This window comes from Felis catus, chromosome A2 (genome assembly GCF_018350175.1).
Source record: "Felis catus isolate Fca126 chromosome A2, F.catus_Fca126_mat1.0, whole genome shotgun sequence".
Lineage (NCBI taxonomy): Eukaryota > Metazoa > Chordata > Mammalia > Carnivora > Felidae > Felis > Felis catus.
In genome coordinates, this window is record NC_058369.1 from 70,240,897 (window position 1) to 70,255,669 (window position 14,773).

At 43.1% G+C, this 14,773-nt stretch overlaps 1 protein-coding gene across 1 annotated transcript in view; it reads right to left on the minus strand.

The window, feature by feature from the left end:
* Positions 1-14,773, minus strand: part of VOPP1 (VOPP1 WW domain binding protein) — a 111,762-nt gene that overhangs the window by 32,981 nt on the left and 64,008 nt on the right. The gene's annotated exons all lie outside the window — the stretch shown is intronic.

Below are 14,773 nucleotides of genomic sequence, written 5' to 3' on the forward strand. Positions count from 1 at the left end.
TTTGTCATCTAGGTTCCTGCCGACTTTCTTCTTTTAAAAAATAGCCGGGAGAAATACACAATTTGATCCAGGATCTTAGACACTGAATCTGTAGATAATTCTGGTATAAATTGGTTTGCTTTATGAATAATTGTGTAGAAAATAGCTCCCTGGGAAATATTAGCAAAGATTAGTTAAGACGGAGAGTTAGGAGTTATAGTGAAACTCAGCAGACCTGAGTTCCTATGCAGTTTCTCCTTGGTTGGCTCCCAGGGCTTGAGTCCATGTTTTTATTTTATTATTATTATTTTTGAAATGTTTATTTATTTCTGAAAGAGAGAGAGAGAGAGAGATACTGTGAGCAGGGGAGGGGCAGAGAGAGAAGGCAACAGAGAATCCCAAGTAGGCTCCATGCCATCAGCACAGAGCCCGATGGAGGGCTCAGACTCCTGAACGGAGAGATCATGACCTGAGCCAAAACCCAGAGTAGGACACTTAACTGAGTGAGCTACCTAGGAGCCCTGTTGTGTCTATCTTTTTAAATACCCAGCACCCAACTGCTGCTACATCTATCACTTCAAGGACAAAACTTATCCGAGAGACTCCTGTCCAGTCACCTCCACCACCAGTACCACATTCTCCATATGATACAGATGTTTTCACATCCAGTCCTCCCATAATCCACAAACACAGACTTCTACGTACTAGGTAGAACTTGTTGTGATTTCCATGAGATGCTTCCGCCCATCGGTGACATAAGGTTATCTGTTTAACTTGCCTTAATCAATCAACACATAGTAGAACACTGAAGTGTGTGTCTAAAAATGCTGCTGGTCAAACAAAGGAAAAAAGAGGCAAATAAATCCACAGACTCTTAAATACAAACAATAAACTGGTGGTTCCCAGAGGGGAGGTAGGTGGGCAGGGTGAAATAGGTGAAGGAGATTAAGAGTGCACTTACTCTCATGAGCACTGAGTAACGTATAGAATTGCTGAATCATCATATTGTACATCTGAAGCTAATGTGACACTGTATATGAATTATACTTAAATTAAAAAAAAAATTAGGGGTGCCTGGGTGGCTCTGTCGGTTAAGCGTCCGACTTTGGCTCAGGTCATGATCTGACAGTTCGTGGGTTTGAGCCCTGTGTAGGGCTCTGTGCTGACAGCTCAGAGCCTGGAGCCTGCTTCCAATTCTGTGTCTCCCTCTCTCTCTGCCCCTCCCCCACTCACGCTCTGTCTCTCTCTCTCTCTCAAAAATAAATAAATATTTAAAAATTAAACAAAAATAAATTTTAAAAATGCCGTGGGTTCTTATAATCTATGCATCCATTAAAAAGCCACACCGGGGCGCCTGGGTGGCGCAGTCGGTTAAGCGTCCGACTTCAGCCAGGTCACGATCTCGCGGTCCGGGAGTTCGAGCCCCGCGTCAGGCTCTGGGCTGATGGCTCGGAGCCTGGAGCCTGTTTCCGATTCTGTGTCTCCCTCTCTCTCTGCCCCTCCCCCGTTCATGCTCTGTCTCTCTCCGAAAAATAAATAAACGTTGAAAAAAAAAATGTTGGGGCGCCTGGGTGGCGCACTCGGTTAAGCGTCCGACTTCAGCCAGGTCACGATCTCGCGGTCTGTGAGTTCGAGCCCCGCGTCAGGCTCTGGGCTGATGGCTCAGAGCCTGGAGCCTGTTTCAGATTCTGTGTCTCCCTCTCTCTCTGCCCCTCCCCAGTTCATGCTCTGTCTCTCTCTGTCCCAAAAATAAATAAACGTTGAAAAAAAAAATAAAAATAAATAAAAATTAAAAAAAATGTTGAAAAAAAAAAATAAAAAGCCACACCAAGGTGCTACTAAGGAGCTGAGCTTTGCACTGGATCCTGGGATGGGGCGTGAGGGATGGAACAATGAAAAGCCAGACAGAAGTCCCTGCCGAGGAGGAGCTTTCTTTCTAGAAAAGGGAGGCAAACAATAAATAAAAAAAACACATGAACTGTGTTGGATGGCAGTAAGTCCCACTATGGTGAAAAATAAAGTAAGAGCTGGTAGGCTGAGAGCAAGGGAGAAGGGGCAGTAGATAATAACACAAGTTTAAACAAGGAGTTCAGGGATGACTCACTGAGAAGGTGACATCTGAGCAGAGACCACACAGAAATGCAGCCTGGCAATGACCTGGGCCAGCACAAGGGCTTCAGTGGTGGAGGAGTGTGGCTCTAGGGTGGCTGGACCTGCTGCGCCTCTAGTCCCAGCTGCACAGGGACTGTGGTTGCATTGTGGAGAAGAGTGGTTAAGCATCGAGTGTGAGAGGAGATGAATGGCCCTGTTCAGGGGGTTGGGGGTGGGGCAGGGAATCTGGGCCAGGGCTGGACCAGCAAGGACCCAGCACTGCACAATCAGCACCCTCTGCTAATGTGATACACAGCATCATCCACAGTGACCCTGTGATGCCCTCCTCCTCAAGAATCTCAATGGTCCTGGGTAACCAATATGTGTGTGCTCGTGTGTGTGTGTGCGCATGCGTGCACGTGCATCTGTGTGGAGAAAGAGGGGAGCATTCAAGGGAGAAAAAGGACTTCTTGCTTTTAGGGTAGGTAGAGTCCAAACAATTAATTGTAAATGAAAAGAGATGAAACTCCTTTCTATCATGCATCTGTAAAGAGAATCCTCAGCAATTATGTTGGATTCATGATCAATGTGATAATGTGATAGGCAGGTTTCAAAGATGGCCCCAAGATTCTCACCCCTTTGTGTATGTGGTGTGCACAGTCCCCTCCCCTAGAGTGCGGAGGGTCCTACAAATATGATGAAATGGCCACCCCCGTGATTAGAGAATATTATGTAAGGTTGTATGTTATTTAAGGCTCTCCTGCTAGCTTCAAGAAGTAGCTACTGTGTTGTCAGAGGGACACATGGCTCGGACTGAGGGTGCTCTCCAGGAGCTGACTGCAACCACCAACCGGTCAATGAGGAAACTGGCACCTCAGTCCGACAAGCACAGGGAACTGAACTCCACCAACCTGCACAAACTTGCAGAACCCCAAGCTACAGATGAGGACCCAACCCAGCCAACTTCCTGATTTCAGCCTTGTGGGACCCAGAGCAAAGGACTCATAGATGCTATGGCCAGACTTGTGATCTATAAAAATTGTAAGAAAATAAATATACAGTAAAACCTTGGTTTGTGAGCATACTTTATTCCGGAAACCTACTTGTAATCCAAAGCACTCGTACAATCAAAGCAAATTTCAAGAACCACTGGCTCAGTTGTGATCACGTGACATTCAGCATCATGTACAACTTCTATTGCAAGACATCACTTGTTTATCAAGTTAAGATCTGTTAGGAATGTTTGCTTGTCTTGCAGAACACCTGCAGGATGAGTTACTTGCAATCCAAGGTTTTACTGTAATAAGTTTGTAGTAATTTATTATGTAGCAACAGAATAGTAAGACAAGTAAGGACAAAGGTCACAGGTTATGAGAACTTCGAGGTGCTTTACCACTGTCATAATACCCAAAGCTTCTATATACAAGGTAAGTATTATTAGCCTCATGTTTGAAATAATCTCGGGAAACAAGGCATTAGGGATATTGTGTGTCTTTTAAGTCCAGGGCACTATCTGCTAAAGCCAAGAATGGACTTGACCAGCATTCCAGGAAAGTGTTTAGCACAGACACTGCCTCGTAGGTAATATGGAGTCTTCCATTACCAAAGGATAACTTCTTTATCCCTACTTGGTTTGCCCATTCTTCCTGGGCCCTGCTTTTACAAGCTGCTGTGGGCCGAGCCATCCCAGTGATGATGTGTGGTGACTGTACTAACAGTGAGCCCACAATCATGTAGCTCATGCGAACGAACCAGCTGAAGAGGCAGAGAGAAGCAGAGCAGTGAAGAGATGCCTAAGAAAGCAAAAGAGGTTGAGAAAATGTAGGAGGTGAAGGGCAAGTTTAACGTGGCAGGAGCCATTCCCAAAGGGCAAACCAAGCCCCAAGGAAGTGACAGGGAAAAGAGGGAAACTCAGCAAGACCACAGAAACAGAGACCAGCATAGAATCCCTGGGTAAATAGCAGGAAGTCCCTGGGGCAGAGGTGACAGATGGAAATTCAGTGACCACTCTTTAGTATGCTTTAACTAGGGACAGCATATTGATTCCCCCAAATGCCTGTACCACTCTGTGTCAATAACTTTCCACAATTAGCAGATAGTTTAATCATCACAGATAGAAATAATACAGTAAGATGTGAGATTAGGTAAAAGTATGATGTTCGTTTGGAAAGGACTCTCCATGCTGCCATAATAAATTGTACATCAGAATAGTGTTGTTTAGCTACTGTGACCAACTAATGGATTGTGACATCAGGTTATTAGGTTGTGATATCCATTTTACAGAGGCAAAGATCGATTTTAAAGAAATCCTAAGACATCACACGTAAGAAGTGTTTTGCAAAACTTCTCTTTTGACCACATATATACCCTTACAGACGTGTGTGTACTAGGCTGCACCACGAAGGCTGTTTCCTCAAAGCTCTGTTGTGTAAGCCCCAAAAGTGGACAAGCTCAAGTTGTGTTGTGTCTGTATCAGCTTCTTTACCCTCCTGGTAGGTTGTGGGCAGCATCAGGTCCAACCAGAAGGTCACTTCCTGCTGGCAGCAGTGCTGGGCTGAGGTCCTTTCAGGTCCCCCATGACTTCTGCCTGGGTGATACTGGTCAAATGGCTATTGCATTTTTGCTCCCAACTCTACTAAAAGTTGCCCTGCAACGATCCAATTCTGGAAGATGCAACTCTCAGGAAGGCCCCCTCCAGCAGGAATGGCCCCTGCTCACCTGCCTGCTTATGAGCACCCCATGAAGGGAGGAGGTGGATGATGAGTGGTAGAGAACAGAGATGGCAGATGTTTGTGGATTGGGAGAAATGAGACTGTTCTCTTCCCGGCTCAGAATACTTGCTCTCCATGGCTCTGCCGCCTTTGCCGCCATGAAATTTCCTGTGTATCTCTCTCCGGGTTTTACCCCTAATGATAACCAGAGCTGCCTCAGGCACAGTCAGAGCTGAAGGCAGACTCAGCTAAACTCAGGTAAACACGAACTTGGTCTAAAGAAGGAAGGTAGGTATAGGGATAAACATTTGGTGAATGATCATCTTTCAAGAGCTGAATTTGATAAAATGCTTGCCCTCCAGAGCTGTACTTATGAGCAAGCGTTTGCTACTTTGAAACCTAAGCCCTGCAGCGTCCTATTTCCCAGGTTAGAGAAAACATGTAAGACAAGAACCCCTACAAGCCTTTGTCTCAAATTCTACACACACACACACACACACACACACACACACTCCCCTCAGCCCAAGAATGAAGGCAGAAGCATAATGATTTTGAGTTCCTAATTCAAATTACTCTCTGTTATCAAGATTCAACGTCTAAGTGCTCTTACTTTTCAGGATCCAAATTTGGAACACTAGCAGCAAATATGTGTGGTCAACTAATTATCTGCTTTCTTTGCTCAAAACAGAGCATCCTTTATGCTCCTTTGCTTAGCTGAAGACCCATTCAGTCCAAACATACTCTTGCTCATTCTGCAGTCCTGGACTGGCTCCCAGTGTGGATACTGGCGAGTGCCAGACTCTTGAAGGAGCACGCAATTACCCATGGGGTGACACTCTTACCCATTTCTCTCTGCTACTTTTTTTTCCCAGTGGACCTATTGGTAAAGTAGGGCCCCAAGAACACACCTATTGGCATTGCAAATGGCTGTGATTATAAAAGGAATGTTAAATGTAACGCTGAGCTGAATAAAAAAGTAGGAAACACTAGCAGGCAGTCCAGCATACTAAATAAGCCATCGTCTGACACATCAGGTCTAGTGCCTAAGTCTCAAATGGCACTGGTGTTCCAAAAGCCCGCTCAAGACTAACTATGCTCATTACCTTCACTGTGCGGGCCACAGAGGAAGTCCGGACAGAGACAAGAGAATTTTCCTTCTTGTTCCACTCTGTGTGCCTCCCCTCAGACTTGCAATAGAAAAGAACAAATGGGACTTTTAACTAAATTCACTCCTCAATGTATCCACCTTTCAAGCTTAGACTCGGAGACACACACTGCTGCCACAGAGGTGTGGAAACAGCACGTCCACCAGCTGCAGCGGGTCCCTGGCCGAGCTTCCTGTCAGCCAGGCCTTCTTCAATGTATCCATGAGCCAAACATACATTTCTCATGAGATCAGAGACATGGATGTTAATTTGTTATTAAGTACATTGCAGAGATAAAAGGAGACTGTCTAGCCTGTCCTCCAGTAAAGGATCGGTAGTGAGGTCCTGAGGATACATAATGTAAAAGGAAGCATATGTCTGGAAACGCATCTGCCAAAAGTTAGAAATGTGTCATAGTAGCGATTAAATGCAAATAGAACAGAATGGCTCCTCTGGGAGTTTCAGGAGTCTAAGAAGTAAGCACATGTCACGCTCGGCACTGCCCAGGAGGGAAGGGGTCTGGCCACTGGACATATTTTTTCTTTGCTGTTGAGTCCCATAAATCTCAAGGGCAGAAAAGGATAACATACCGGGGCAGGGAATGTTCAACATTAATCAACTCACAAAATCTTTGTAGTAAAGAAAACAGGCCAGATATTCATATGTTAACCCTTTCATGTGGTGTAAAATGGTAATATATACTGAAAATGATTCATGGTGGGGCACCTGGCTGGCTCAGTCAATTAAGCTTCCGACTTCAGCTCAGGTCATGATCTCACGATTCGTGAGTTTGAGCCCCGCACTGGGCTCTGTGCTGACAGCCTGGAGCCTGCTTTCAATTCTGTGTCTCCCTCTCTCTCTGACCCTCCTCCACTTGTGCTCTCTCTCTCTCTCTCAAAACTAAATAAAAATTAAAAAATAATTTTAAGCTGACTCATGGAAAATCATCTCAGCATCTGGAGGAACAACAAAAATAAGCGTTCAGAGTGGGGGGTCTAGAAATGGAGTTTGTAGGGTTTGCTAATTTATCTTTGGTGTTAAATAAAGAACAGGGCATTGCTAACAAATGAAAACTTTGGAGTTTTAAGTAATTTCCTGTCAACACTGTTTCATTTAAAATTCCAATCTATTCCATCACCTGCTATATTAAGTCTCAGCAAACCACCCCCTTCCTTCTACGTTTCTGCCAGTACAACGCATGTCCCCTGTCCAATCCTGACTGTCTTACTTTGACAGGTGGTCTGCTCTCCTCAGTTGTATGCTATACGTATCCTGATAGCTAGCCTTCCTCTTACACTCCTTTTATTATCATTTGTTTGCTCCCACAGAGCAAAGCACATGGCAGATGCTTGAAGCCTTACGGAGTTCAAATCAGGAAATACATTCAACATTATCAAAGACCCTCAATTAACCTGTGAGAAACAGGACTCCTTAGAAAAACTAAACACATGCCTACAAGGTTTGGAGAAAACTCCAAAAGGCAAGTGAAACTCTGGGGTGAGGGACAAAGCAGAGGTCAGCTTAATCCTTGGCCCACCCAGTGCCCTTGGGAAATCTCCTTGACACATCTTGCAAGAGCTTGAAGAACTCTGTGCCTTCCTTGTATGGAGGACTTCCCCCTCTGACCGCAGCATGGGACGGGCTTTCCCCTTCCACCCCCTCCCACAGAGACTGTCCACTCACGACTGCAGGATCTCCTGAGGTGCACGCCTCTCACGATTCTGGGGCATTCTTCCTCAGGCAGAGTCCACGTCTGGCCCTCATCGGTCCTATTCCCACCTCCCAGGGCCATCACACAATAAGCAGCCCCATCAATGTCTGAAAGAATCCTCACGGTTTCCACAGTCTTCTCCTCTCCAGGAACATATCGAGTATAGTTTTGGTACAATCTCAGTTTCCTATCCTCAGGAAGAATGTCCATTCACTCTCATTTGTACACTTACTGCAGCCTTAGTACCAATATTTTAAGCCAGCTGAATCATAGCGACATTCCAGTTTTTTCACTCAGTAAGTTGTATCTTCCCATCCTGTACAGTAGGGGCTACAGGACTTAAATATAGGATCTAATAGTTAGCTCTAATCAAACTTCATGTTTGAAATCTGGTCTATTATTTAGTCGGTCAGGAGCTTCTGGAACCTCATTCTGTCACTCTAAGCATTCACTGTGGCTTTGAGTCTTCTGTCATTTAAATGAAGAATGGGAGTCACGTTTTCTTGGGACCTGGGAATGTGCAACCTCACCCAGCCCATTGTGTTCCTCCTGTCTACAGTGCTCCCATAGCAGATGACGGGGCACGGCAGTGTCCAATAACAGCCCAGTAAGGTCAGGTGGACAATGAGGCCTGGGCCTCAACATCAAATGGACTCTTGCCACACCTTAATGCTGAAATCTAGAACCAGAGATCTTCTGAAAGCCTGACAGGCTCCCTAGAGTAAGAAAATCAAAGGAATGGGAATGCAAGCTGCTGCAGCCACTGTGGAAAACAGTATGGAGGTTCCTCAAGAAACTAAAACTAGAACTACCCTACGACCCAGCAATTGCACTACCAGGCATTTATCCATGGGATACAGGTGTGCTGTTTCGAAGGGGCATGTGCACCCCCATGTTTATAGCAGCACTCTCCACAATAGCCAAAGTATGGAAAGAACCCAAATGTCCATCGATGGATGAATGGATAAAGAAGATGTGGCATACACACACACACACACACACACACACACACACACACACACACACAGTGGAGTATTACTCGGCAATCAAAAAGGATGAAATCTTGCCATTTGCAACTACGTGGATAGAACTGGAGGGTATTATGCTAAGTGAAATGAGTCAGTCAGAGAAAGAGAAAAATCATAGGACTTTACTCATATGAGGAGTTTAAGAGACAAAACAGATGAACATAAGGGAAGGGAAACAAAAATAATATAAAAACAGGGAGGTGGACAAAACAGAAGAGACTCATTAATATGGAGAACAAACTGAGGGTTCCTGGAGGGGTTGTGGGAGGGGGGGATGGGCTAAATGGGTAAGGGGCACTAGGGAATCTACTCCTGAAAGCATTGTTGCACTATATGCTAATTTGGATGTAAATTTAAAAAAATTAAAAATAAAATTAAATAAATAAAGAGGAAATAATAAACCCCAAGTATTTTACAGTTAAATAAAAAAAGAAAATCAAAGGAAGAGAAAGAAAGAAACCCACCCTGCTAAATGAGTCCTGGCCTAGCTGCGTGGGATGTGGGGGTGGGGGGCAGGGGTGTGGACTGAAATTGCACACCATGCAGGAGGAGTGGCTACCTGAGCACCCAGACCCAGCACTAAGTGGGTTCTAGGACACTAACCAGCTGTCCTATATGCTGACCACTCAGAGCGTTCAGTGCCTGGATGAAAAGAAAGCAGTATGTGAATTATATATTCACTTATAATAAAGAGGAAGTTGGAAGGAAGAAAGGATCCAAGACCTCCTCTCCCTACAGCTTGTGAGTGTGACTGCTACAGTATGCCTTCCATATTGTCACTCAAATCAGTGACAAAGTATTGAGGACAGAGCCAATGGTGAGCTCCATTAGAGCTGCCTTCCATGTTGGTATTTTATTAATCTTAATTTATAGGGACAGCTCTTATACCAGTTACAGATCCACCCACCTGGCCCATTTAGAGCAGAATTCCCTGTCTCATCGCTGAGCTATCGTGTGAGAGGCTATTAAATGTCCCCATGAAACTGAGGCACACTGTCAAGTTGCAGATCTCCCAGTCTTATGGTCCCTTTGAAAAGAATGAGCCCAACCTCACAGGACATTAGAGGGGTAAACCCAAATTAGTTCCAGATGATCACAGAATATCCCTTTAATAATCTCTTCTAGATGATTCTCCTGAAGCCTCCACCTAGGAGCCCCCTTCTCGAGCAAATGCCCTGGGTGATGAGCTCACTTTTCATCTTTTGCACATGCCCTTTTAAAACCTCAGCCCGGTGGGCTGCTTGCTTCCTAAGCATATCGACATCCTGAGTAGTCCCGCCTCTTCTCTCCTAAACAAGGTATCTTCCTGAAATATCCCACCAACTCCCTGAAGCATCACTTCCAGATGCATATCAATGAGTCACAGCCATCTCTTGCCCAAAATTGAGTCTGTCATCCTAAAATCTATTAGTCACCATCAATTCTACCTTCCTATAACAAGCTTTTTTATGATATTATACTATTTAATATAATTTTGCATTTTCAGCCTTAGGATGGCATAACATGGCAGATCATAGCTCTGGCTTGCCTTTCAGACCCCAACCTACTATGGGAAAGTTCTCCATTTGAATGAAACAGCAATAAGTCTCCCCTGCAAACAGGGAAGGACGAGGTCCAGGGGGAGCACCTAGCTCTCCAAGTGCTCACACTCTGTGTTGAGCAGTCAGGAAAATGGTTCTCCAGAACCATCAGGTAGCTTTAAAAAACACCCATGCCTTTTGGTTGTGAGTCACTCCTCTCAGGTGAGTCTGGTACACAGCCAGGACTGAGAGCCAAAGGATCTAAATTTGGAGAGCTCTTGTCTCTTCCTCCTTTCTCGGCACCCAGTCAAGAGAGCAGGAGTAAGGTGCGAGTTTGTGCTTCTGCATGTGAGTGCGTGCATGTGGTGATGTTTATTGTTTTTATTTTTCTGCCAATTAAAAAAGCACTTTTACTGAGGCATAATTGTTATGCAAAAAAACTTCACATATTTAATGCACGCAGTTAGATGTTTGGACATACAAAAACACCTGTGATACAATCATCACAATCAAAGTAATACACATATTCAGATCAGTTTTGATAGTGAATATCTGTGAGAGAAAGACTTTTTTTTAAAGGACTTTCATCTCTCCAATCACACGTTTTAAGCCTTTCATCTGTCTGGCTGTCAAGACAAAAACTTCACAGATTTGAAGATGAGCTGATGGTTCATTCTTTCTGTCAATGTCAGTTGACTGTTGATATGTCAGTATCATTTCTTTCCCGGTGTGACTTTGTGTCCCTGACAGGCAGGGCAGTGCCTATCTGTTGAGACAAGGTCCTACTTTGATGATATTTTAACTCTGATCTGGTTGACATACCCCATGGCAAAGTCAACCATCTCTGGGCTCTGAAGAAGGTGGGAAGGACAGCTGCCCCATGAGTTGTTTCTCCAGAGGCACATCTTTTACTAGAAAACATCTCGAATAAACCAGGACTGGTTGTCCTTAGGGTGGCATATGGGGATTACCTAGGGAATTTTTACTTTTGCCACGGAAGAAAACACTATAAATGCTTATGATAAGTCCTAAAAGTAACAGACCAAATGGCTTACAAAGGGCTAATTCCCTTGCCATGTAGCCCTTGAATCGCTGATGCCTCAGAGCACTTGCGCCCACTGTTGAGGCGAGGAGATGAGGTAAAATGGACCAGGAGGCTTGAAACCACAGCTGACTTTTGCTAACTCCAAGTTCGGAGACTCTAACCTTGTGTTTCTGGGAGAGGTTTCTCCTCTTTTCTCCTTTCAGACAGAAAGGATCTGATCACTTAAAATCAGTTTCATTCAACTCTGTCCTGAAAACCAAAGGACTTATTCCTCTAGCTCTGGATTAACTCTCAGACTGGAAAACTAAATTCTGGCAAGAAGAGTGAATTAACATGGAAAATGAAAAACAGAAGTGAAGTCCTATGATCTTACAGAATTTAAATCTGTTAATACATGTCATTTTATTTAAATAGAACTACCATAACAATACAAATGGAATGATAAGAATTTGCCATTACAATCTTTAAAGCAGACAGACTCTAGTGCCAATTAGCTCAAAAATCTTAAAAATTAGAGTCAAGGTGATACCTGGCTTACTTTCTCAGCTTTACTTTTACTTGGGTGATGAACTCCTATTTACATGCTCAGAACTCTTAAATCTACACTCTATCCCTGGACTCCTTCCTGAGCTACAAAAACAAAGCTCCCACGATCCATGCTTCTGGGATGTTCTGCAAGAACTTCAAACTCAACATGGACATAGCTGACATCCTCTACTCCCTCTTCTTCTAAATCCCTCCTTAAAACCTGTCCTTTGCATGATCTCTCTCACTATCTGCCCAAATGGAGACCTCTGAGTAACTGAGTCCCTTTATTCCCACACTGGTTCTTCTGTGAAATACCATTCCAGCCCACCACTGTGTTCTTTAGCTGTCTTCATAGGGTCAGACCTTCCATATTTTGCCCTGACTACAACAATAACCTCCTCATTTTGAGACAACAACCGCCTCATTTACATGGCTCTCAGCCATGTACTGTCCTGACAGCTTTCTGACAGACCAAGCTGATGCATTGTGCAGAAGGAAGTCTCCACTAGCCCCTCCTCAATGAGCCTCACACTCCTTTTTCCACCTCATCCCCTGCCACCTGCCAGGCACCCTGAACTCTAGCCTTGTGGTTCCCCAAATATATGATGCATCTTCATGCTTCCATGCCTTACACTTCACTAAAGCCTCTGAAACTGCTCCTCACCCTTCAAAGGTCAGCTTTGTGAAGTCTTCCCTAACACCACCCCTAATTCTCCCCCATACACCATGATTCCCCCTTTGCTAGATCTCCATTGATACAGTTCTCATCACTTACTGTATTATTGTTCATCGTTAACAGCATCTGTCTTCCATACGGGACCCCGAGCTTAAGAGCAGTCCTATGTCATTCCTTTAGGTACTGCCCGGGTGCCTACCATGGCTCCAGGCACATCATAAGTGCCTGGCCTTAAGCAAAAGTGACAAGCAGTAGAAAGGAGACTCCTCGAGATGAAATAGTACATTAACTACCATGAACTCAGAGTACAAAGGGTACTTTGATGACAATATGACACCCAGTGCTGGTGAGGATGGCTGGAAACAGGTGCTCTCATACATTCTTGGCTGATTATATCATGAGAGCTTTGGGGAGGCTAGTCTGGCAGTATTTACTAAAATGTAACATAAGCATAACCTTTGCTAACACAATTACATTTCTGCAAAATCATCCCATGACAAAAATAAGTTCAAGCATATCAAGATACAGTATGTACAGAGATGTTTATCAAGTAGTGGGGCACACTGAAATCCTTTCTATAAACTCCTGGGACCAGATATGTGGAGAACTCAGAATCGTTTGGATTTGTGGATGATAAGATTGCATAATACCACTGAGCACAATCTGCACTGAAATTCACAAAACACCTGTTAAGATAATCAAACAAGAGGCCATCAGCTGAGGTGGCATCACAGCCTATGTAAGCAAACCAAAACCTAAGCCAGAGCCAATTCCTATAAATGCCTCAAGGTTAAGAACCACTCACAAATAGACAGCTAGGGTCTCCCAAATAATGCAACCACTTACATTACAGCCCATTAAATAATTTCCTTGATTTGCTTCTCTATAAAATCCTTGCCCCAAGTTCCTGTTGGTAGAGTGCTCCTAACAACTTCCATTATGGGATTGCCCAATTTGGATGGGTGTTTACACAAATAAACTCTAACATTTTCTAATATGCCCCAGTTTATCTTTTAACACATCATGCTAGATGGAATTTTACAAAGAATAGCCCTGTGTCTATGCAAATCCATTTCTGCTACCAAGTGAATTACTTAAAAATTTGCTCACATGAACATTCTCTGGGATAGCTCACATGTTAGGCAACAAAACGAATCTCTACAAATGGAAGAATAATGAAATCATGTAGTGCATCTCTTCTGACCACAATGGTATGAACTAGAAATCCATTATAAGAAAAAATATGGAAAAAACACAAACGTGGAGAATCAACAGCATACTATTAAACAACCAATGGGTCAATGAAGAAATCAAAGAGGAAATAAAAAAATACATGGAGACAAATAAAAATGAAAACACAATGATCCAAAATGTTTGGGATGCAGTGAAATCAGTTCTAAGAGAGAAATTATAGGACTCCATTTAGAAATAAGGAAAATCTCAGGTAAATAATCTAACCTTATATCTAAAGACACTAGAAAAAGAAGAACAAAGCCCAAAGTCGGTAGAAGGAAAGAAATAATAAAGAACAGAGCAGAAATAAAAGAACAAGAAGAATAGAAAAGATCAGTGAAACCAAAAACTAGCTCTTTGAAAAGGTAAACAAAACTGATAAAGCTTTAGCAAGATTCTTCAAGAAATAAAATAGCACCCAAATAAATAAAATCAGAAATGAAGTAACAACTGATACCACAGAAATGCAAAGGATTGTAAAAGACTACTATGAAAAATTACATGTCAACATATTGGACAACCTAGAAGAAATGGATGAACTCCTAGAAACATACAATCTTCCAAAACTGAAATTACTAAGAAAGAGAAAATGTGAATAGACCAATACTGGCAATGAAATTGAATCAGTAATCAAAAAACTCCCAACAAACACAAGACCAGGACCAGATGGATTCACAGGTAAATTCTATGAAACATTTAAAGGAAAGTTAATACCTCTTCTCTTCAAGCTAGTCCAAAAAAATTAAGAGGAAGGAAAGCTTCCAAATATATTCTATGAGGCCAGCATTATCCTAACACCAAAACCAGACCAAAGGGCACTACAAAATAAGAAAACTACAGGCCAATATTTCTGATGAATTAGATGGAAAAATTCTCAACAAAATATGAGCAAACCACACTCAACAATACATTAAAAGGATTATTCACCATGACCAAGTACGATTTATTCTAGGAATGCAAGGATGACTCAACATTCACAAACAAATCTATGTGATATACCACATTACCAAAATGAAGGATAAAAATCATATGATCATCTCAATACATGTAGAAAAAGCATTTGACAAAATGCAAAATCTGTTCATGATAAAATCTCTCAACAAAGA